General features: G+C 44.6%; 1 long non-coding RNA gene across 1 annotated transcript in view; it reads right to left on the bottom strand.

Moving 5' to 3' along the window:
• Positions 1 to 24016, bottom strand: part of LOC136013973 (uncharacterized) — a 37639-nt gene that overhangs the window by 7146 nt on the left and 6477 nt on the right. Inside the window, exon 2 of the long non-coding RNA XR_010612467.1 lies at positions 11222 to 11303. This is a non-coding gene — a long non-coding RNA (uncharacterized LOC136013973). The remainder of the gene's footprint in view (positions 1 to 11221; positions 11304 to 24016) is intronic.

The raw sequence follows: 24016 nt of genomic DNA, 5'->3' as shown, positions 1-24016 counted from the left end.
TCAAAGAACTGTTGGTGGCTTTGATGTGTATCTGTCCATGCCCTTGCTGTCAGAGCAGCTCATGAGGACCCTATGGACAGCAGTACCTTGTTTGCCAGCTGCACAGCGCTCCTAGCTCAAGGACTCAGGGAGCCTGCAGCAACCAGGGGGAAACATGTTTCTTACCTCCTTTTTAAATGACTGCTCACTTCACAGTGAACCCTGCAACTGCTTGCAAAAGGTGCACAGGATAAGCAGTGACAGCTCACCGAGGGGGCTCTTCAGTCATGTCCTGTCAGCACAGGGTACAGTTTACAGGAATGCTTCTCTCAGGCACAGCCTGGGCAGCCTTCATCATGATGTTCACTCATTTCAGCCAAAGAAAGGAGACAACTTGTCTGGGGATGCTTTCAGTGATCAATATCTGCAAAGGGGGCTGCAAGCACAACCCCCAGAAAAGCTCCCACCTTTTTATCTCATTGAAACTCTGCATGCTTCAGTGTGTGCCTGCAAGCTTCCTTCATGCTCTAAAACCTAGCAGCAAGCCAGTTCAAGCACATTACAGGTGCTTCTTCCTTCATAAGAAGGGAATTATCCTTTCTAGGGTTGCCATCTGGGCTAGAGGGCTGCATCTGGATCTAAGGAGGAGACAAAATCCCCTGGCTGATGTGAATGGATCCATCATCTGGATCATGTGTATGAAAGCAAAGCAAGCATCTTCTTACCCACATCTTCACTGGAGTACAGCACAGGGCACAGTGAAAGACGTGTTTCCCCCAGCATGGCTGTCTTTCCTGATGTTGTGCAGGTTCAGCATGTGTTGCAAGCTGTGTGTTTGAGACACAGATTTCAGCACTCGTGCCCCAAGGGCCACACTATGGTCCTCCAAGGAGACTCTCAGAATGGTTCCTGGGAGGGAGCTGCAGTCGTGCAGCTGGTCCCATCTGTCCACAGTAAGCCATGATGGCTCTCTCCCTCATGTAGCTTCACCCCAAGCTGTGCAACATCCCCCCAGCCTGGGACCTGCTTTCACACTGCTTGTGGATGCAAGCAGCTCAGCTTTCCTGCCCCTGCTAAGTCCTTCATGAGAGCTGGGACAGCACTGGGACAGCTTGCATCCTTTCTTTTTCTGTAAGAGCTCTTCTGTCCTCTGCCACAGGGAAAAAAACTGCTGAGCTCAAGTGGCTTAAATCTAATCAGGATCAAAGCAATTTTTATATTTTTAAATGACATATAATTAACTGGCAATCAGTGAACTGTACATGCAGGATCAATATCAGTAATGAAACAGGCAAACCACAGCACCAGATACCTATGAAATGTTAATAAACACAGATTTCAAAATAGCCTTCTCAACTAATCACCCAAAGCTCTAATCCCACAGTGTGCACAGTTATATGCACATCACCTCCTCAGAGGCCACATGGGCCATCAGCACTCACCCCTCTCCTGGGAATGGTGCTCTCTTAGTCTCATACCCCTCCTCAGAGGTATGGGCGATTCCCATGCACACACCAGTGATGAAGGACCCTGTGGGATCACACAGAGGGACTCCAGGTATGTGTCTCCACTGTGACACCCCATGCAGTCAGAAAGGAGAGAAGAGAGGAGAGGAAAGGAGAGGAGAGGAGAAATGAGAAGGAAAATAGAAGAATATCCAGATCATTGGTAAATCTATTGAACAGAACTGGCCCTAGAACTGAACCCTGGGGAACACTGCTGCAGACCAGTCATCAGGCAGTTGTAGCCCCATTCACTACAACCCTTTAGGTTCTGCTGTTCATCCAGTTCTACACCCAGTGCACCATGAACTTACTCATCCCACAGGTGGACAACTTGTCCAGAAGGGTGCTGTGAGGGACGGTATCAAAAGCCTTACTAAAATCCAGAAAAACTACATCCACTACCTTCACTTCATCCACTAGGCAGGGGACCTTATCATAGAATGTTATCAAAGTAGCTACACAGGACTCTCCCTTTGTGAACCCATGTTCATAACACTAGCCAGAGCTGGCTCCTTATGGTGTCCAACAGTGTGGCTGCTTTACCCAACCTTGGCAGAGGTTGGGGTGTTGGTGGTACTTCTGGCATTGTCACACCAACTTTTGACTGAGGCTGTTACTACTCAACAGGTCTGTCTGCTGTTACAAATGTTCACACTTCAGTCGTAAGTGTTCTTCAGCTGACTCCTTCATTGTTTAGGATTCTCTCTTTAACTCCTTGATCACTGTTCAATCCAGCTAGTTGCTGCTGTTTTCTTTAATATGCTCATTTTGGGGCAAGTAAAGGCAGTTTTGGGTATTTTGTTCCCACATGCTGTATGCACTCACATTTCTATCATAACAGCTATTTTTAACTAGGCAATTCTGCCAAGACTGGGCTTTGTGAGAACACCCATAATCTTGCTGGATGGGAGGGAGCTGTGCGGATTTGCCCATGCCACCCATTGCAGTGAAACCCTGCAGCCTGTCCTACTCTGCGCCATAAAAATGTTTTACCTGTTCACTGACTGCTGACATGTGCTCTCTGCTGTGCAAAAGGGACTGTGTGACCTCATTGGATCCCACTTGACACACCTGTCTCCTCCCTTTCCTCCATCTCTTCTCCCTGCAATGTAGACCTACCTTCTCCCCCTGTGTTATTCCTCATCCCCCAACCCGAGCCACCCATCATCCCCTCCTTGCCCATAGCTACATGTGCCATCGCCATCCTTTCTGAGTCTTTAGACCCTAGTCCTGCTTATTCTCTCCCTTTTTTGGGGAAGGATTCAATCATAACAATACAAAGGCTTCTTGGCAAGGGCTGAACTAAGTATGTCCTTCTCCTGAAAGATGCCCAAAAATACTTTCCCCTTCCAGGTTTCATGGAAAACAAGGTAGTGTTCTGTCCTGTTCTGCCCAGAACATCCTCTTTGAAGTTGTGGAAGAAATTAGAAACTGTTAAAAAAGTATTCTGTCATAGTTAGACCAACACCAGTGACTCTGGCACCATCAAGATTTGGCCATCTCGATCAGTTCTGTCTCTTGTCTTCCCCCCATCGTTACCTTGAGTTCCTTCAGACTGGGCTGATTTTCAGAGGGTGGTTTTGTAGTGCATGTATGTGTGTATGTTGTGTATGTTTGTACATGTGTGCAAGTGTTTGCTTTTCTGTAATGACTGCTGCAAATTCAGCATTGAAGAGCCCAGGACTACCATTCAGTTATATACTGCTAGATATTTGGCTGCAAACACATATGTAGCCTGAAGTTCTCAACAACACTTTCTATTATGTTTTCTTAACCTTATTCCCAACCATATACCTTAATGTACTTAATGTACTTTGTTCTTTTCCTTTTCTTTTTTTCAGCAAAACCCCACGAGCAAATGACAAGGATGAAATTGAGTTAGGTAGCAACACTGAACTGAAGATAGTAATAGTCTACAGCTTGGCTTTTATAAGAGATGAGGATTATTTTTTTAAGCAGTACCCAGCAATTGGTCAAAACAGTTTCTTAATTAACAGCGTTGAGAGAAAATGCTGGGTATTGCCATATGGCTTGATTTGTAGAAATGGAAAAAAAACATGCAATGTTTCTTTCTGTAGGTCCCTGCAGGACAAAGCATTTGCTACACAGCCTACTTCTCCTCCCCCAGTTTCAAATCAAGCAGAAGACAATTCAAAAGCCATTTTGGGGCTCATCCTATTTTTGGATTATATCATACAGTTTCACACAATTTGTATTTAAACTGGATGGGTATCTCCTATTTCTAAGTGAGCACAGTCTATTGTATGTGACCTTCTGCAGCAGGCTAACTCTGCAGCAGACTGCAGTAACTCCCATGAGCACTGCTACCAACTAGGTTGGCAGGCTGGAACTGGAGACTGCTGATGCTGCCTCTTACTATCAGTTGCACTGTGTAAGTTTTGTAAAGCATGTTCCTGCTGCATCTGAGCTGTCCAGCTACCTCTCCTTCTCTTTTCATCTCCATCCAGCCATCACCCCAGCCTTGTTCCTGGAAGATGTTAATTGCCCAGGTATGGTCTGGAAGCAGCACAACAGAGGTGGTAAAGGTCCTGTGGTGTCACGGAATCATAGAATTGTTTTGGTTGGAAAAGAACCTTAAGATCACCTTCCTGGTGCATAAACCTAACACTGGCAATTCCACCACTAAACCATGTCCCTAAGGGCAACATCTACACGTCTTTTAAATACCTCCAGGGATGGTCTCTCCTCCTTCCCTGGGCAGCCTGTTCCAATGTTTGACAAACCATTGGGTGAAGAAATTTTTCTTAATATCCAATCTAAACCTTTCCTGGTGCAACTTGAAGCTGTTTCTTGTCGCTTTTTACCTGGGAGAAGACACTGAATCCCCACCTATCTACAACCTACTTTTAGGTAGTTGTAGAGAGTGATAAGGTCTCCCCTAAACCTCATTTTCTCCAGGCTGAACAACCCCAGTTCCCTCAGCCACTCCTCATCAGGCTTTTTCTCCAGACCCTTCACCAGCTTTGTTGCTCCCCTTTGGAACCACTCCAGCACCTCAATGTCTTTCTTGTTAGTGAGGGACCCAGAAATGAGCACAGGACACAAGCTGCGGTCTCACCAGTGCAAAGTATAGGTGATGATCACTTCCCTGGCCCTGCGGCACATACTATTTCTGATACAGGCCAGGATGCCACTGTCCTTCTTGGCCACCTGGGCACAAGCTGGATCATGTTCAGCTGCTGCTGACCAACAACCCCAGGTCTTATTCCTCTGGACAGCTTTCCAGCCACTCTTCCCCAAGCCTGTAGCATCCCATGGGGCTGTTGTGGCCCAAATGCAGAATGTGGCACTGAGCCTTGTTGTACCACATACACTTGTCCTCAGTCCATCAATCCAGCCTGTCCAGAACCCTTGCAAAACCTTCCTGCCCTCCAGCAGATCAACACTCCCGCCCAGTTTGGTGTCATCTGCAGACTTACTGAGGGTGCACTCGATCCCCTCATCCAGATCAATAACAAAGATACTAAGCAGACCTGGCCCCAATACTGAGCCTTGTGGAACACCACCAGTGACCAGCTGCCAACTGGATTTAGCTACATTCATCAAAACTTGGCCATCCAGCCAGTATTTTACCCAGTGAAGAGTATCGCCCCATCCTCAGTAGCAGTAACCGCCTGCATGTGTTCTCTCTGCCTTGAGCATTCTCACAGGGTACAGCCTCACACTTCACTGCCACTTCTGGGCCAGCACCAAGGAAGTATAGTAAGAAACGTGAAAACGGCTCAATTTACCCCACACCCTCCTGTGTTCAGGGCCTATGGCCCCTTTAACTCCCTTTCTTCCTCCTTATAAAGGAAAGTCTTCTTCAGCTAGGAGAATTTTCCAAGTGCAATTCCCCTCCTGAAGTAAAGACCATTATTCCATACAGTCAGGGACAGCTCAGGCAAGAAAGAGCATTTCAGTTCTTAAGTGTTTATCCTTTCTTCCAGTGCAGCAGGAAAAACCTATCAGAAGGAAGTTAGTTATTTAAATGCCTCCTCCAATTAAATTAGAATCATACAATCATAGAATAGTTAGGGTTGGAAAGGACCTTAAGATCATCTAGTTCTAACCCCCTTGCCATGGGCAGGGACACCTCACACTAAACCATGTCACCCAAGGCTTCATCCAACCTGGCCTTGAAAACTGCCAGTGATGGAGCACTCACAGCCTCCCTGGGCAACCGATTCCAGTGCCTCACCATCCCCACAGTAAAGAATTTCTTCCTTATATCCAATCTAAACTTCTTCTATTTAAGCTTTAACCCGTTACCCCTTGTCCTGTCACTACAGTCCCTAATGAAGAGTCCCTCCCCAGCATGCCTACAGAATGCCTTCAGATACTGGAAGGCTGCTATGAGGTCCCCATGCAGCCTTCTCTTCTGCAGGCTGAACAGCCCCAACTTTCTCAGCCTGTCTTCATATGGGAAGTGCTCCTTCGTAGTAGCTGGTGCAGCGCTGTGTTTTGACTTCCAGCCTGGGAACAGAGCTGATAACACCGGTTGCTTTTAATTGTTGCTCAGTAATGTTTACCCTGACTAAGGACTTTGTGAGTCTCATGCTCTGCCAGGGATGAGGGGAGGCCGGGGGAAGCAGAGACGGGACACCTGACCCAAGCTATCCAAAGAGGTATTCCATACCACAGCACGTCATGCCCAGGGAGGTAACTGGGAGTTACCCAAAAGGGCACGGGCTCTCTTCAGGGGGGTCGAACTCATTCGGCGGTGATATTGTATCCTCTTTCCTTGTTATTTTCTCTTATCAGTATTATCATTGGTGGTAGCAGTAGTGATTCGTGTTATACCTTAGTTGCTGGGCTGTTCTTGTCTCAACCCATGCGAGTTACATTCTTTCGATTCTCCTTCCCATCCCTCTGGGAGCGGGGAGGGGATGGGGGAAAGGAAAGAAAGAGGGAGAAAAGGTGGGGGGATTGAGTGGATGAGCTGTGTGGCTCAGTTTAAACCACGACGTGGTCAGAGCTTTTGCCAATGAACACTGAGGCAAAGAAGTCATTAAGAACCTCAGCCTTCTCCAAAATCAGGATTGCCAGTTCTCCCAATAAAAATTGCTCATTCAAAGCTGTTTCTTACACCTCAGTCACCCTGAGGCTTTTTGTGTTTTCAGCAAACCTGTCATGGGTTTATGTTATTTACCAAATAGCACTGCAGCTTACCGCAAATTTACTAAAGATCTACTGGAGACGAAGCAGCCACGGCATTACCAGACAATTTCAGTCTGCACTGACTTAAAAATCATTGTATGGTGCTGGAGATAATCGCATGGAGGACAAGTATAGAAGCTGAAGAGGATCAAAGACAGTAATAGGGATATAAAAGGAAACCTGCATTCTTTATATACTACTCCCCATGCATGTGAATGCTTCTCTTTCATCTTTCTTTTTACAGCTGTTTCAAATTGCATAGTAATTAAAATTCAAAAGGATTTTTTTTCACACAAAGCCATCTGATATTAAGCATTTTCCTGAGTAATTCTGGAGCAGCTTCCCAACAAGGCTTGCAGATACGTTATCCATCTCTGCAAGCACAGGAACATTTTGTACAGGATATGGTGTAGTGCTTTCACAGCTCAGGTCTTGACCCAGAGCCTTCTGCAGGGGTCATAGTAGATGATCATAGTGACTCTTCCTGGCTTTGTTGTCTACAAAAAGTTACAAATAATATTTTGGGCACGAAGTTGAGTGATCTTAATATTAACAAAGTATCATTATAATTAAATCAGTAGTCAACTGACTGAGTGCACTGAAATGTCAAAATAATTACATAAGTTAGGTATCATTTATAGCTGCCCTAGAAGATTTGTCCTACTCTCTAGGATAAAAAATCAGCACTAGTCATTACGGCGCAACTTTGGGAGGTGCGAAACAGTGGATCAGTGCCCAAGGAATGTATGTGGTGGCAGCTGCAAAAAATGCTGCGTGAGAACAGGTGATTAATAGGCAGTGTAGATCTGAATCAGTTCTGCTCAAAATCTGTAGGCAAGTAGGCAAGTCTGTGGAGCACACAGGACTGCATTTTTTTTTTTGCACAAAATGCAAGGTTTCCAAGGGTGCATGTCTTTGCATTATTGGAATTTAGTTCAACAGGCACATAAGAACAGAGCAATGACAGCTACATTTCCATGTAAGCATCTTCAAAACGAAATCTGTTGCAAAGATAGACAAGAAACTGAGCCCAAATCACCTTGAAATGAGAATTGTTCAATTTGCTTCAGTGGGCCAAAGACCATTTACCCTGTGCACCGAGAGCCACTGAAAGTTTGCAAGTTTGTGTCATGTCCTGTTCTTTAAACTGACTTCCATGGCCTTTGAGATGTCTAAAAACTTGAATTTGTCTGTCTCTTCTTTTTTTTTTTTCCTTTAGCATTATTAATGAGGTCCAAGGATCAGCTTTTTGGAGCATCATATTCCTATCAATCTCTTGTTTCACTTGTGGGAAAGGATAGCTCTTTAGACCCTGTCCCGCAGGGGAAAAAGGGTACTAGGACTGGCTCCCTGAAATGCCTGTACACCAATGCACGCAGCATGGGGAATAAACAGGAGGAGTTAGAAGTCTGTGTGCGGGCTAAAGGTTATGATCTAGTGGCGATTACAGAGACATGGTGGGACAGTTCACATGACTGGAATGTGGTCATGGATGGCTATGTCCTTTTTAGGAAAGATAGGTCAGCGAAGCGAGGTGGTGGAGTTGCTCTTTACGTGAGAGAGCAACTAGAATGTATTGAGTTCTGTCCGGGGTCGGATGAGGAGCAAGTGGAATGTCTGTGGGTACGAATCAAGGGGCTGACTGGCACGGGTGATACAGTTGTGGGGGTCTATTACAGACCTCCTGATCAGGACGAAGGAGTTGATGAGGCTTTCTACAGGCAACTGGAAGTAGCCTCGCGACTACATGCCTTAGTCGTCGTGGGGGACTTTAACTACCCCGATATTTGCTGGAAGACTCACACAGCCAGTCATTCACAGTCTAGGAGGTTCCTCGAGTGCATTGATGATAATTTCTTAATGCAAATGGTGGACGTACCAACTAGGGGAGCAGCGCTGCTAGATTTAGTACTCGCCAACAAGGAGGGTTTGGTCGAAGTGGTGACGGTCAATGGCAGCCTTGGCTGCAGTGACCATGAGATGGTGGAGTTTAGGATCCTGTGTGGGAGGAATAGAATACCTAGCAAAGCCACAGTTCTGGATTTCCGAAGGGCCAACTTTGGCCTCTTCAGTCAACTGCTAAGGGAAGTCTCATGGGAAAGTGTACTAGGCGGTAAAGGGGCTCAAGATAGTTGGTTAGCATTCAAGGACCGCTTCTTCCAAGCTCAGGATCGGAGCGTCCCAATGAGTAGGAAGTCAAGTAAGGGATCTAGGAGACCGGCGTGGTTAAACAAGGAGCTGCTGGGCAAACTCAAGTGGAAAAGGAGAATCTATGGATTATGGAAGGAGGGGCTGGCCGCTTGGGAGGAATATAGGACAGTTGTTAGAGGATGTAGGGAGGCAATTAGGACAGCTAAGGCCTCCTTGGAACTCAATCTTGCTAGTCGGGTTAAAGACAATAGAAAGGGCTTCTTCAAATACATAGCAAATAAAACTAAAACAAGAGGCAATATAGGCCCACTGCTGAACGAAGTGGGTACCCTGGAGACAGAGGATATAAAGAAGGCAGAGGTGCTGAATGCCTTCTTTGCCTCTGTCTTTACTCCTGCAGACTCTCGCCGAGGGCCCCGGATTTCTATAGCCCCAGAAGGAGTCAGGACAAAGGAGGAGTTTGCTTTGGTAGATGAGGATTGCGTTAGGGATCAGCTATGCAAACTGGACATCTGTAAATCGATGGGTCCGGATGGAATGCACCCACGGGTGCTGAGGGAGCTGGCGGAGGTCATTGCTAGGCCACTCTCCATCATCTTTGGTAAGTCGTGGGAAACGGGCGAGGTGCCTGAGGATTGGCGGATGGCAAAGGTCACACCAATCTATAAGAAGGGCAAGAAGGAGGACCCGGGTAATTATAGACCGGTCAGCCTTACCTCCATCCCTGGAAAGGTGATGGAACAACTTATTCTTGACTCCATCACTAGGCATATCAAGGATGAGGGGGTCATTAAGAACAGCCAACATGGTTTTATGAGGGGGAAGTCATGTATGACCAACCTTATAGCCTTCTATGAGGAAGTGACTAGGTGGAGGGATGATGGTAGAGCGGTAGATGTAGTTTTTCTTGATTTCAGTAAGGCATTTGATACTGTCTCCCACAGCATCCTCACAGATAAGCTAAGGAAGTGTGGGCTTGACGATCAAGTAGTGAGGTGGATCGAGAACTGGTTGAGAGGAAGAAGGCAGAGAGTTGTGGTCAATGGCGCAGATTCTAGCTGGAGGTCTGTGACTAGTGGAGTTCCCCAGGGGTCGGTGCTGGGACCGGTGCTGTTTAATATTTTCATCAATGACCTGGATGAGGGAACTGAGTGCACCCTCAGCAAGTTTGCTGATGACACAAAACTGGGAGGAGTGGCTGACACACCAGAGGACTGTGCTGCCATTCAGCGAGACCTGGACAGGCTGGAGAGTTGGGCGGGGAGAAACTTGATGAAATTTAACAAGGGCAAGTGTAGAGTCTTGCATCTGGGGAAGAACAACCCCATGTACCAGTACAGGTTGGGGGTTGACCTGCTGGAAAGTAGTGAAGGGGAAAGGGACCTGGGGGTCCTGGTGGATAGGAGGATGACCATGAGCCAGCAATGTGCTCTTGCGGCCAAGAAGGCAAATGGCATCTTAGGGTGCATTAGAAAGGGAGTGGTTAGTAGGTCAAGAGAGGTTCTCCTCCCCCTCTACTCAGCCTTGGTGAGGCCGCATCTGGAATATTGCGTCCAGTTCTGGGCCCCTCTGTTCAAGAAGGACAGGGAATTGCTTGAAGGAGTCCAGCGCAGAGCCACAAAGATGATTAAGGGAGTGGAACATCTCCCTTATGAGGAGAGGCTGAGGGAGCTGGGTCTCTTTAGCTTGCAAAAGAGGAGACTGAGGGGTGACCTCATCAATGTTTACAAATATGTGAAGGGTAGGTGTCAGGATGATGGAGCTAGGCTTTTTTCAGTGATATCCAGTGATAGGACAAGGGGCAATGGGTGTAAACTGGAACATAGGAAGTTCCACGTTAACATCAGGAAGAACTTCTTTACTGTAAGGGTGACAGAGCACTGGAACAGGTTGCTCAGGGGGGTTGTGGAGTCTCCTACACTGGAGATATTCAAGGCCCGCCTGGACAAGTTCCTGTGTGATGTACTGTAGGTTACCCTGCTCTTGCAGGGGGGTTGGACTAGATGATCTTTTTAGGTCCCTTCCAACCCTTGGGATTCTGTGATTCTGTGAATGGCCAAGAACTTTCTGTTCAGGCAGTCTCTCCCTCTGTCTATCTCCAGATGCACATCTATGTTAGATGTGCTGATTTATAGACTTCTTAGAATATCATACCTTTTTAAAGTGTAACATAGGCAAATTAATCACCTAAACAGAACAAAACTTTGAATGACATGCTAGCATTAATTTCACAAATAGGTGTCTCACAATCCATTTTGAATGATGTTTTTGTGCTTCTGATAACCTGAAAAATGGATGCCCTTTAAGCCTTCTATGATAAAGGACAGTATCTCTAGAAAGGTCACTGGGGATTATACAGAACATGATAATATACCCATAGCAAACATGGTGTACAGCAAACATGAATACAGGGTGAAGAGCCTTACCAGTATTCAGCTGCCCTTGTATATCCTGAAGGTGATGGCCCACCAGCTGCTTTTTGGCAGAAGAAAGCTTTTTCTCACTTCCCTGAAGTAAAGTGCGTGAAAGAATAAAAGGAGAGGAATCAGAATCATAGAAACATGGAATGGTTTGGGTTGGAAATGACCTTAAGATCATTTAATTCTAGCCCCTCTGTCACAGGCAGGAACACCTACCACTAGACCAGCTTGGTCAAGGCTCAGTCCAGCTAAGGAAAGATAAAGGGAAAAGTCAAACTTTCCATTTTCATGTACCTTCTAGCAATTTATTGCCTTGTTTCTAATATTTCTTCCATTGCTAGGAAGTTATTGTTAGGCTCTAACTGCTTGCCTATTTCATGGAAGCAATAATCAAGCCATCAGACATTCTTGTAGAAGAGAGAGATTTGGGTTTTTACTCACTGTAAAGGTATGTGTTGGTCTAAATATGTACTCCTATTTATCAAAGCCTTGTGGGCAGAATTGCATTTGAAGATATAAAAGTCATTATATTAATACTATCAGACATTAATTATGAAAATATTTTTCTGTTTAAAGAAAGGAATCAGAATACATGGCATAAGCTTTTGCAGCTTATGGTCTTCATGGGATGATTTAGTTTACAAGGTCTCTGGGGTTCTTTCACCATCACCAACTATTTATATTTATGCTGTAAACAATAAATTGTACGTCTCTTTTGTTGTTATGCCACAGAAATCTTGACAATGAGCAGGCAGCCATGCACGGACCCCTTCCTGACAGCTTGATATTGCTGTTTCACTCTTCCATGTGTTGCCTCTTAATTTAGACATAGGTTGTTATTTGTTTGAGACAGAGGCTTTTCATACTTACTTTTAGACAGCGCCTAACACAAGAAGGTGATGGTCACACTGGAAGGTGATGCACTGTACCATGCTCTAATTGGAAGAGGAGGCAAGCAAATCAGTTGGCACTATTTTGCTGGGATTTCATGTGTCTGACTTCCTAATGACTCTCTTCAATAGGAAATGAGGTACTACGAATACACACACACGTGACCCCTGGATTAATAGAGAATGGGTTAGCTGCAAGGTATGTACCAACGGTGCTCACTGGTTCTGGATCATGGCAGCTGAGCCTGCTTTATTATCATTAAGCAGGGTGCCAAAAGGTGATTCTGACATACTGGGAGCTGTGGACATACAGAAGAGTGAAGAAATAATATTATGCATCTCGAGATACGTTGTGTGAGAATGCATTTTTGAGTTGTCTGGTGTACATTCTGGTTGCAGCGATATATTTCTACTGACATAAAATACTCAGGGTAGAGCTGGACACTTAAAAGATTCATCTAAATGTGTTTTAAAAGAAAGCAACAAGGAAAGCACTTGGTTTCTTCCTCTCTCCCTCTCTGTACCACAGAAGAGTGATCTGTGCACAGCTGTCTTAGCCTTTGCTCTGACTAGCATCAGAGGAATTCTGGAGTGTTTCTGGGGACCGCCAAAGACCAGTTTGTGCTTAGCAGTACTTATCATCAGTTCTTTCAGCTGTGCTTTAAAGGCCTGGGCTTTCAGAATAGAGACCAGAATCATGGAGATGTGAGCACCCAACTCCACAGCTACGGCTCAGTCAGGCTTTGAATGAAAATGTTAGGGCACCAGTATGGCCCCAAACACAATAGCACCTGAGACACAATAATGTTGGAGTGTTTCTGTATTAGCCTCTAGCTAGGCAAGGCATGTGAATTATCTTTGTGTTAGGAGAGACTTTTACAAAATCACTTGGTTGACCGGTGGTTGACCATGGTCAGTGGTAACACTGTCAGCAGCTGACAGCACTTGACCACTGTCTTCAAGACTTTCCTAATGGATTCGCTTACATGGTGTGTATCTCAGAGTCCGTTTCTTTTGAAAATGAGAGCCATCAGCTGACTTTAACAGTACAATTGATGTGTCTGTTCTCTGTTGTCTTCTGTGTTCTCTGCCCTGTGCTAAGAAATGCATTGATCAAGTTCCTGTGACACCACAAAACTAAGCTGGGAAAATGTAATGAAAGTACCAGAAATGTTTCATTTTCTCTACCGTCTTGTCCTGAAGTCAATGCCAGCATGTGCACAAAATGCATTTGTGATTTCTGACCAGCCACTAATCAGCTCAAAAAAACAAAAGAACCAATCCAAAACCAAAAGATCCACAGGATTTTTCTCCTGTGCTTTCTCACGTCTCACTAGTATACCATGCAGCTCTGCCATTTGCCCTGTAGCTTGTGTCCACATGCATGACTGTGCTCATGCCCAGACAAATGTACATCACCAGTGGTGGCATTGAAAAAGGAGGAATTAGTGCACACCCGCAACATATTCCAAGTTAGACTGGTAATACAATAAAATGGTGGTGAAAGATGCTGATCAGTTATTTAGTGGCAACGCAACTTAACATGCCAGCTCCATCTGGTGATTAACATCACAATTCCTCTCAGGAAGGAAGGCTGCAGTGTATTTTTCAGACTTGATTAATAATTTATTTGGCATCTGGAAGTCACAGCAAAATGGCTCAGACAGAAAGGGAGCAGGTAAATTATCTGCCTCTCCCAGGCACTACCAGGTTAGCATTCACAGCTAAAATACTATTTGTAAAATATTTGTGAATTTAATATTTTAAAGAGCAGCTCTGCTTTTTGAGGGTTTTTTTTAGCATTCTCAAGGCAGAGGGGGCTGTGTGTGTGCTACAGATACTGTCATCTGGAAGATGTGCTCTCATTGCCACATGAACCAGGCAAAAGAGGATTTTAGCATGCAAGGGAGCAGGCACTAGAATAAGGGGAGATTACTGTGAGCTTTGTAATTTTTTGATGAAGGTTGTCATCCATGGAAGACAAGAGGAACCTTTCCAAGCTTGGACTCCAGTCAGAGACAGAGGGCACATTCTGCTTACCCTTAACAGAACTTTGCTGGAGCTCAGGTCAGACCGTATTAAATGCAAGAAAGTTGTTTACAGATTTTACACCTGTACAGGTGATATATTACTGTCTTTCTGCAAACATCTCTCAGTGATAACCTTAATCAGGTTGTGTCAGCTTCCCCAATCATCTAGGAATTCATCTACTAAAATAACACAGTACTTTAACCTTCTTCTACTCTCATGCCACTTACTCCCAGTATGATATCTGCAGTATTTCTTCTCAGAATTGTAATTCTATTTACCAACCACAGATTCTGATGAGTTGATAATAGCTCTCGTTGTTTTATCAAGAGGTTTTTAATAGAGGAGGCCACTTAATCAGCTGAAAAGGGAAGGAAAACCTCTAGATGCATATTCAAGCTGCAATTTTTCTTCTTTTTGTGTTTTTCCTTACATTTTAGTTTTCTTTTCAAGAGATGGAAGTGGCAGTCACTGAAAAGGGGCAGCTGGTGTACTCATTCTTAGCTTTCAGGACCACAACATTCCAAGAGTACCCAAGTTTATATACTTAAATCTACAACTTGACCTACAACAGTAACAGAAACCAAATACTCTCTTCTGTTTATTTAACCCCATGGCCCATGCTCTCATTATTATTATTTACCACTTCCAGTGGGCATTATCCTTTGGGTCTGGTCCAGACCAGCTTATGTTACACTCTGCACATACGTAGTACAAGGTATTGAAGAACAATTTGGCAGGCATAGGAGGATGAACTAGGGCATCTCTCAAGTTCCCTATGAAGACATGGTGTGTGAGGGTGGTGGCTGGGGACAGTGCTGACCTGAATGGCACTATGTCTAGTGCTATGTTGTGTGAAAAAATGTACCTTGTGGTGACAATCTTAAGGATGTGAATTACAAATGCCTAACCAAGCATATGAACCCTAGGCATATCTCAGGAACAAAGACAACAAAGGTGGGAAAAGAAGTAGACAGGAGATGAGCAGTCAGTTTGTGGCAGAGCCAAGACTTACCAAGTGTCTCGTTGCTATTCATTTACCCATGTTGCCTTTCCTGGCTAGTTTGATGGCCTGGGTGAAACTGTCAGTGAGGAAACCAGTGTGAGCATGCAGTGTGCTTTGATTAGAAAGGGCAGTGGTGGGGAGAGGAGCAGCCAAGGAGTTTTCTGTGTATTCCCTCTGTGATTTCTCCTGCAAGGTACTTGTTTTTCATTCCTAGCTCCTTCACTTTCAGTTCTGTTGTTGCAGCTTGCACCTCTTTTCTATAGTGTAAAATGCAGTAACTTTCTGTGCAATGAAGGGAAAGGGAGATAACGTTCCTGAGTGGATAAAAAAGCCACATCACTGATTCTGCATTTCATGGAGGAGACAACCTAGCTCCCAAAAACCAAAACAAATCTTACAGTTATTGAAGTGAATTCCCATTGAAGGGACGAGCTCTATTCCAACATAGACTTTCAAAAGCTGAGAGCACGGCAGTGATTGACTGCATATTAATCCCCAATAAGCATTGTCTGGGGAAAATGGCACAGTTCAGAAGTTATGAAGAGGGACAACATCCTGCAAAGCACGAAGAAGCAAGCAAGCAAGCAGATACAGCAGAAAATGCAATTATAGTAAAGCCAGCTTTGAAAAGAACCTTACAAGCCAGGGTTACTTTAGCCTGCAGTAAGGGAAGATTAATAATGAACATAGATTGCTCAAATGAATCATATCAAAATGGATGCCCTGAATGTCTTGTGATGGATGGCTAGACAGCATTTAGTGCCACTAATACTTGTGATTGAACTGGAATACAAAGCAGGTAGGAAGGAGGTTTCAGTCAGAGAAGGGCACAGGCAGTGTCTGTCAGCAGGAGTGCAAAACCCACCTCCTAGGGAACAGCCGTCTCCTCCAACCTGTGAGACGGGGGAGAAAACCAATGAAAAGAGAACAGCCATTACTTGGACAAGGATAACAATGTCAGGCAGTGTAGAGACTGATGGATATGTTCAGGAGCAATCTTTAGCACCTGGAGCTTCAGTGCGGATAGCCACAGAATTACATTGCATTAGAAGCTTGCATGAAACTGGTTTTCTGCCCTGTAGTCTGCTCAAACAGCATTTTGAATTGATATCATTTTAGTTTGGGTAGAAGCCTGAGCATTTCATACCAATTCACTGTAGACAGATAAAACTATTAATAGGTGCTCTGTATATAATACCTTTTTCCTAATACAACAGTGGCTCTTCAATCCACTGGCAAAGGTAGCACAGTTTGTTAACTGGCCCATGATAAAAGCTGTGTCTGCCTTCCTGGGACGCCTGCCAGTAAATAAACTGAGTGCAAGCTATTGAAACATTGCTAGGTGATGAACAAATGACATGCAGGGCCGGCTGGTTGGACCAGAGGAGGGAGCCACAAAGTTTCAGAGACTGCCCCCCACTACACACTACCCATGTCACCACAAGCTACACCAGGGACAGTTGTGTTCTTCTCTCATGCCTCTCTTCCCCCGGCCACATGAAAAGTACAGCTGACCCACCGGGAAAAAGCCAGAGAGCCAGAGCCTGGGAAATTGGGAAAAGCTACAAAGAACAAGGAGGAAAAAAAACCCCAGAAAACGAGCATGTTGAATTGTTTGCTGCACTGAAAACAGGAACTGTGTGGAGGAAAAAAATAAAACCGGAAACCCATACAGAAAGAAAGAGGTTCTCATTACCCTCCTTGCTGGGTAGAAGCAAAACTAATTAAAAAAGCAGCAGGAGAAGGGGCGTGCCACAAAATCTTGCTGCAAAAGCATGGCCCTTTTTTTGCCAAAATTTTTATGTGTTTTCAAGTCCTGTCCATCAGAAGCTGCAGGTGACAAACTCAAACAAGTTGCTAAAGCCTGTCTTCTCTTCTGGGACTAATGCTTCTGCAAGTGTGAAATGGAGACCTTCCCAGCTGTACCAGTATTGCTCTTCTTTCCCTTCTGACTGCTGCATAACCCACTGCCAACTGTAGCCATTGCCACTGGGGAAAGCAGTTCCTCCCCAGCGGAGGGAGGGAGGGAGGCAGGGAGGGAGGGAGGCAGGGAGGAAGGGAGGGAGGGAGGGAGGAAATAGCTGGAAATAAAAGTCTGAAAACTTTGATCTGAAAAGCAACTTTACCAGACTACACACTCCTGTATTCAGTAGATCTGTCCCTGTGTCAGTCAGATCCTCTCTCAAGTGATTAAAACAAGCTCTCACACGCAGAAGAGATGACACAGCCCAGAAAATTATTTACATAATGCAGAAGGAGAAGCATTTATTCATTACATTTCTGCTGCAATTAAGACTGTAGCATGAGCTGACTGGTCAAATATTCTCCCCTCAGACAATCAAGGTCTGAGCCTTTGCTCTCAGCTTGGGGAAGGGGGCATATTGCCTGCTGCCCCACAAGGTACCACTGTCAAGGATTCTCTGGCTGCAGGACCAGGCCAGTGCATCCAAAATGTAGAGTCAGGAAAGGGAGAAAGGCGGCAATAAATACCTGCAATTTGGGCTTGGATGTTCTAAACATGGGCAAAGCAATAACCATCATGAGCATCTTGCCTGCTGCATGCAGTCTAGCCAATCTAAGCCCTGTGCGTAATTAAAGAACACTTTTTATTCCGTATACACCAGGGCTATGCAGCAGCACAGTAGCTGCTTTCCAGGTAGCACTCCAGGCCAGTGTCTTTTCTACAGCAGCAAACATGCCTATTTGCCTTGGGAGAATAGGCAGCAGTGCTGGGAGGGACATGCACACAGCAAATAGTCTCATCCATATTGTAAGTCTTTATCCACCTTCAGCGCTGCTTGACAGAGCAGGTGGATTTCCCATCTTTAAAAGCCTTTTGCTTCAGTTATCTTTTATCACCCTGGATATGTTTATGGGTTTCCTTGCTCCTTCTGTGCACACTTATATTTAATTTATTCCTGTGCTTCCTCCCTTCTTTCCTTGCACCCCTCCCAACACCTTCCACTTCAGCAAGCTTGTCCTGAGGAGGCACTCATTTTGAGGAAAAACCCTTGTCCAGTTTTATGAGGGTATTTGTATGTATACACAGTCTCCACAAGGCTCAGTGTGTCAGTGTCTTCTACATGTCCTATTTTATTGATTTTTACAGCTGGGTTTCCACATCCTCTTTTGGAATCCTAATACGCACTCTTAGTTTCAAGGTTGTAAAGCTCTCTATAGATCTCGCTGAGATCTGAAATAAAGCCTCCAGAAGCATGGTCCGAGAAAATGGACTGGAACAGAACAGGACAGAGCAGAACATTGTAAGACTTGTGCTTTAGACCCTTCACCAGCTTCATTGCCCTTCTCTGGATCCTCCCAAGCACCTCCGTGTCTTTCTTGTAGTTGAGGGGCTCAGAACTGAATACAATATTCGAGGTGCGGCCTCACCAGTGCTGAGTACAGCGGTATGATGATTGCCCTGGTCCTGGTGGCCACACTATTTCTGATACAGGCCACAATGCTCAGCAGAGGTGTAACAGATGGTATTTTACCTCAGTCTTATTTCTAGATTTGAATTGTTTAATTGTAGCTGCCAAACACTGCAGCAGGGCCTCTGCGAGCCTCCCAGCTATAAAAAAACAGATTATGCCTGTTAGTGTTGCTATAGAGCCAGAGCATTACTTTAGGATTTAAAGAGATACATGATACCACAGACATTTTCTGTCTGCCCTAGCAAGAGATACAGGCAACAGGGCACAGGAGCCCATTGCTGGCGTTGGGTTGAGTCAGGGGCACAAGGCTCAGGAGCATGCTGATGCCCCTTTGCTGGCTTTGGGGTTTGAATACAGCTATTTGACAGCACCTTATACAGAGTAAAGATGAAAACCCAAAGGTTCAGAAGCTAGGCTTCTCATGAGAGAGGTCATGGAGGGTTGTTGAACACACGTCCTGGTTTAACAAAGTGCTGCCTAGCTTTCAGTATCAGAGAGAGTCTATTTCAGCTGTGGGAATGCTGCCCAACAAGTAATTGCCAGGGAACAGAGTCGGTGTAAGCACTTGGTGCAGTTAGACAGAAAGGAAAGAAAGGATACAAGAGATGAGAAAGGTCACGGAGTGTATGAAAAATGGTGTGTTTTAGCACATGGGGTTTGCATGTCCCAGAAACTGACAATGTCTAATGAGGTAATCCAACGGCTGAACAGGGGGGCTGAAGGTCTCCTTGAACTATTAATTACCAGTCACTGGAGTAGATTCTTTCAGCTCCATTGAAACCATAACTGTCCTTAATTTCATATTGCAATGAGGCTGAGCTCAATACTCTTGCTGCTGACCTACTTTATTTGGCTTTGTTGTTTTTACCTTGTCAAGACTCCATTTCTGTTCAGCAGCATGTACTCCTCACCTTGTTGCATGCTGTACTAATCATGCTTTTATTATGTATTTCTGGATCCTTCCCACAGTGTTCAGAGATCTGTGGGGTTTTTTCAGCCCAGAATATCAATAAAGCTTACTGCCAAAGCTCCTGGTACTGCATCTACTTATTCTGATCGTCCCTTGGAAAAATTAAATTGTTGCAATGTGAGAGCAGAGCATGGTTCAAGGTCCACTGCATATGAAAATGAATTGATTACTCCCAATGAACAGGGGCATGCAGCTCTTAAGAGCATTATACAATAAATACATTGGCATATACTGTGCATTTGGCATGCTAAGTAGTTTACTGAGCTACTCCCTGCAGCATATTTTAATGAAATGCTGACAGGTCAGCATCTCTACTGGATAACAGTGGCATCGGTCACAAGTGACGGATGTTAAGGAAGGCATAAAAAGTACTCTGTAAGACAGCAGCTCCTCCATGACTTTCTGCTCTATGTTGCTACACTCTTGGAATTTATCATTAGCAGGCAATTAGAAATCAACAATGAGCACATGATATTCCTGCAGTTTGGCACCTAGAAACTTCCTCCTCTAAGCTCCCACACGAAAAAATAATTGCATGCAGAGTATTTTTCCTAAAGAACTCAGCCTTATCTGATACAGGGTTGGCATTAGCATCCCATGTTAGATGTGATGTGAGAAAGAACAGCTTACTGATGGAGAAACTCTGCCTCAGACTCGAATTCTGCTTTGCTGTCTGGTGCACAGGGCAATGCAGCCAAAGATAGGTGGAGAAAATAGGGGAGCTGCAAGGGCCACTCATGGCTCCAACAATTTTTGAGCCATGGATAGCACTGGCACAGAGCCTGGTACTGTCCTACCTCTTCACTGCTTTTATATTTCTTTTCTTTTTCTGTGCCGGGGGGGGGGGGGTATTTATGACAAGATGAAAACAAGATGAAAAAAAATTAAAAAAGAATAATAATAAACCACAACAAAACAAAACAAAAAAACCTTTAATCACAGCTGGCTTGTTTTTCAAGCTGAAATAGTTCCACAGTGGAAATAATCAAAGTTTACAGACAGTTCTTCCTATCTTATACCCTCACCCGCTCCTAATCCTACCACTGCATGCTAGAATAACGTTTTTCTTACATTCACTGTGTCAAGACTGTAAACAAGCAAACTGATAGCACCTCACTTCTGCCAGGCTCTTCGTTTGTACAAGGAAAGGCTAGAGACGAGACGTGGCCCTGATTCTTGTATTGTTGGTGCCACCCAGTGTTGAAAGCCTGGAAGTGGCACTGCAAAGGCACATGCATGAAAAGTCACAGGCCACCACCTCCGATGCGTATTCCACAGCCGTGGCCATGCCACGTCTGAGCACCCAAGTGTGGAGAAGAACCAGGATTTTAAGTTTTCTCTGAATTTTGGATGCTGATGGAGATCAATTAGCATGAAAATGTATATGGGTGGTCATCTAGGTGTCTTACAGTAATGGGAGGTCTCTGTAGTTAGTCAATGTGAAACTGTGTATTGGGATGTCTGGCTGGAATACACCCACTACACACAAAAATATAGTGACGTGATGAATTCACACATGTGCCTGGTCCTTTGTCGTAGGTGAAGGTCTCCATGCTAAGGACATCTCATCATAGGGGCTCCCTGTGTGCAGGTCCTTGACACCTGGCATAATCTTTGGCTAAGCCCTGTGGCTTCTCTCCTAGGTCTTCCCGTTTCCACGTGTAGGTGATGGGCTCAGGCTTCTGCTCTATAAGTCATGCTCATTTTGACAACTTATCTTTAAATCCAGCGTGAACTGTGCAGATCCAGGTTGAAGGAAAATTTAGAGTATCACCTCTGCAATGCAGAGTAAGACTCCTACCTTCATTTTTTCAGAAGTGCAAGCAGCATATTTCGCTTTTTGGGAGGCATTCAGTTTACTGAGCAGGCAGAGTGTGGTGCTGCAGATATCAAGTGTAATAGTACAAATACTGGTTGCAAAACAAAATGGTGTGAAAAATACGTTATCACTTCCTTATACAAGAACTGTTACTGGGTAAAGCCTAATAACCCAGGTTATGAAAAAAAAAAATCTCCATAAGAAAAGGAAGAGAAAGATGTCCTAGATAACCTGCGTTTTGCTGCTGAATCAGGTATTGATGATAGCAACAACAGTCCAAAAAGAACCAATCCTCCCTAAATATGAACCTGCCCACACACAACACATACTCCTGTCTTAAACGGATTGCATCTGGGTTTGGTAGGTACCTGAGGGGTTTGTCTCCTTTCTGATGTTAGCAGCATTGTGCATGTTGTTGTGCTAATTCACTTCTCTATGAATCAAACTGAGTTGTCCCCATGAAATGTACCCCTCGGGAGGTTAGTTGGGCTTCAGATTTATATCCTGAGAGAAAGTGTGGCATTTACTGGCTTAGTGTTGTTTTAACCTTGAAAGATAGGTGTAAAGTCACTCTTAAGCAATGAGTACATAGATGTCTTAGGGAAGAACTGTCAAAGAGGGCACTGAAACGCTGTGTCCTTTCCCAGTGGTACTTTTGTCTGGTGCAACCACTCTGCATTTCACCCACCACAGAAAGGAGGCAAGTGCACTGTCAACAGTACTGGAAACCAAAGCTACTGAAATATGGCCACAAGGCAAATGCACCATACATCTCTGTTAAGAAGGGCTATATTGTCCACTTGTCACTAATAACTAAGGTTATATGGATCGCTCTTCCAAGTTAGCTGCAGAGGTGAAAAACCGTGTTGTGGCTTCTGGATCATCGTAACTGGTTTATTCTTGGATTGCCAGGGCAACAGAAGGCCTCCCCTATTCATTCACACTTTGCATTTGCATTTTACACACTTGTTCACACTTTACCCATGGATGCCTACTTTGCCCAGTTAGCCAAGATCTCTCTTCTAGGCCCTCACAGAATAATCCCAGAAACAAGAATTGCTGGAGGAAGACATGATTTTGTCCTATGTTCATTTTGCTCTTTCAGAGGTTGTTACATAGAGGGGACAGAAATTAGAGTGGCTCCTTTACTATGTTTTACAATTACTTTACCTTTTTTAATTGATGCTGGTTTTGACACAAGCATGTATTAGCAGTAATTTGCTGCATTGCCAGCTGGCAGTCTGACAGTGTGTATAAGCCTAGATCTGCAGTCGCAAACCCTGGGCAAATGGACAGTCATGGGTTGCAAGGGATGGTTTTGACTGAAATGCCTTACATGCAGTTAGTCAATGCACAAACACAGGCTTAAACTCTCAGCTGCAGAAAGACCTGGAAGCAGTACAAAGCAGCAATAAATCAATCAGCCAGCCAGCCTGTAAGTGCATTGCATAACCGGGTAAATAAACAAGTACTAGAAACAATAAAACACTGTAGCTATTTTCACCTTGGCAGGCTAAGCCCTTCCAGAAAATCAATAGAGTGAGAGGGAAAGGTCACTGACTGCTAGAATAAATCTCATGAAAAAAACCCAACGGCCAAACAGCAGTAGCTCCATCTGAGAAGAGAAAGGCATGGCCTTTAACAGAATAAACCCAAGATTACAAACTGGCAGAGGACAAACATTACAGCATAAACAGTACAGACTATGGAAATGTTGTAGAAAAGTAGGATATTCAAAGCATTGATCTTTTTCCTTGGCTTCTTACAGCTACAGGGTTCTCTATTCCTTTTTGACACATGGAAGTGGAGTCTTGGAGGAAAAAACTTGCTAAGATAACCTGATAGATGCACTTGTAAAGTAATAGCTTTCCATATATTTCGATGTTCTGGAGAGCTTCTTATTTAAACAAACAAACAAACCTGAATACTTTTTGAACTCTTAAAGATACTGCCCAGATGAGCATGTTTTTATGTAGGTCAATTGCTGGCTTTAAGCCATCTCAGGATTTTGAAGTCACTAAAGTCACCTTCACTGAAGCAAATCCCTCAGGAATGAAGTATTACTGAAGCCAGTCTTCTGCCCAGTGCTTAAGAAAGCTTGGCTGAACACTTATTTCCTGCCCAGAGATGGTGATGCTGGCCATGCAGTCACTTACCTTGGTGGATGCACTTGGGAAAACTGACATTAACAAAAATGCTAAGGAAGCTGATCCTTGCCAGCCTGTGTGGTTGACAAGGTACAAGCTTCAGATGTTAACCATTCATTGCTGATCTTAACCTACTGTCTGCCATGGTTGTTGTCTGATGCTCCATGCCAATCCAAAGCAAGGAACATTTATTTCCCTGTTGTGTGTTATGGTAAAACCACAGTCCAGAAAATCTACAGCTTTATGGAAAGATCCATATAACTACGATCTGCATGGGCCACACTAGGGCCTGCAGCAGGGCAGCAGATGCTGCTGTATGATCATCGTCTTCCAAGCATCCTCCTGCAGAGCCTGCCCACTGCTTGGGTGTTTGGCAGTAGCCACCAGCTCTATGTCCATCTGCACTGCTTCAAGCTGCAGTGACTGTACATTAGACTCAGAGGTTTGATGATAGCTATAGACAGGGAGTCCAGTTACTTTATGTTCACAAATGTGCGGTGACCAGGT

This window comes from Lathamus discolor, chromosome 4 (genome assembly GCF_037157495.1).
Source record: "Lathamus discolor isolate bLatDis1 chromosome 4, bLatDis1.hap1, whole genome shotgun sequence".
Classification (NCBI taxonomy): Eukaryota; Metazoa; Chordata; class Aves; order Psittaciformes; family Psittacidae; genus Lathamus; species Lathamus discolor.
This window is presented reverse-complemented; position numbering and strand designations above follow the sequence as displayed.